The following is a 1,514-nucleotide window of genomic DNA, read 5'->3' as shown; positions in this document are numbered from 1 at the left end:
ATAAAATCTTTTTCTGGAAAATTACTACTTGTTTTTGAACTCTTAAAATGCCAATTTCAATTAAAAGTCCTTTAAGTCTTAAAAGTTATTCCTTTCAGTTATTTTTCAATTATTTGAAAATTATTTTTATTCTTTTTACTTGCAATTATTTTCCTTTCAACTATATAGTGAACACAAAACTGGTTTCTATATAAACATCTAATGAACAGATTCAACACAAAACTAGGCAATCTACTAGAACTCTTATACAAAGTCTGAGTATGATTTTTCAACTCCTCTGTAATAGTGAAAACCATTCCATCTCTTTTAGTAGTCAACAACAAGCTGCCTTGACTACTGAGATAGCAAAGATGCTCAGACATAAGCACTGCCCGGCTTCTTCTGAAGTGATGCACTCTTTTATCCTTGAAGTAATCATCTTGAGTAACAAGAGAATTTCTCAGTCTGTTCTCAGGGTTAAGTAGACAAGAGACCACTGTCTGTATGCTTCGGTCCACAGACTTCTTTTGTGGGCCACTTCCAGAAGCTGCAGTAGCTTCATGAACTGAACATTCCTTTGGCAAAACTTCAGCTCCCGAATCAACTTCACTGCAATGGTAGTTAACAGTTGTATAAGCCAGAGGTATAACATAATTCCTCTGTTCCCCAGCTGGCCACTGTGGTGGCATCTGATAATTATCAACAGGCAGCTGATATCCAGTGATGACCTGAACTGGTGAACTTGGATAAGGAGGGTACGCCTGAACATACTGAGTTATAGGATTCATCTTGGTTGGAGGCTGCATGTATGTCTCAGCATTTGAACTACTTCAAACACTCTAAAACCCTGGTGGAGGAGGAGGATTAAAAATCAAAGGACATGGCTGCACATCATAAGTACATAAATTTGCTTCTTGATTGTAGAGCCCAGTTTCAGCTTTTTACCATGGAAATTTATCTGTGATTCTACTATCTTCTGCACATCCACGTCATTATAAAATGAAACAAATCCCTTGGACACACCAGTTGGATCAGTGATTATCTTCACATCTTTTACTGAGCCATATCTGGCAAAGAAACTCCTGATTTCAGTTTCATTCATCCTAACATCAATTCCACCAACAAAAACAGTGTTTGGCATGATTTATGTCTGGCAAAACATATCCTTGACTGGTGGCTGCTGCTGAAGCCTGGATGCTGGCCTCCCTGGAGACAGCTGAATTTGGAGTCTCAGAAGTTGTAGCAGACACAATGGCGGCCAGAGTTGGGTGAAAATCTCACAGGAGGAGCAGGATTTCTGTGGCAGCTGGCAGCGACCAGGTGGCTGTGGAGGGCGCTGCTGTGGCCGCTTGGCCTCCTACAGGAGAAGAGCCAGAACAGAGGTGGAAGGAGAGTTGAAGGACACGGAGACGCCAGGAGCCTCAAAGCAAGCCAGGCATGCGTCAACGAATCACCAGGCCTGGGTAGCCGAATCACCATGAATTTTTATTTCCAGTTGTACTACAGAGTTATAGTCATAAAAAGAGCATGGCATG

At 41.3% G+C, this 1,514-nt stretch overlaps 1 pseudogene; it reads right to left on the bottom strand.

Annotated features, from left to right (window-relative positions):
- Nucleotides 1-337: 337 nt before the first annotated feature.
- On the bottom strand, nt 338-1,255 carry LOC118576322 (annotated as a pseudogene).
- Nucleotides 1,256-1,514: the final 259 nt, after the last annotated feature.

The sequence above is a fragment of the Onychomys torridus genome, unplaced genomic scaffold (genome assembly GCF_903995425.1).
Source record: "Onychomys torridus unplaced genomic scaffold, mOncTor1.1, whole genome shotgun sequence".
NCBI classification, from domain to species: domain Eukaryota; kingdom Metazoa; phylum Chordata; class Mammalia; order Rodentia; family Cricetidae; genus Onychomys; species Onychomys torridus.
The sequence above is the reverse complement of the archived record's forward strand: the minus strand, read 5'-3'. Positions and strand labels throughout refer to the sequence as shown.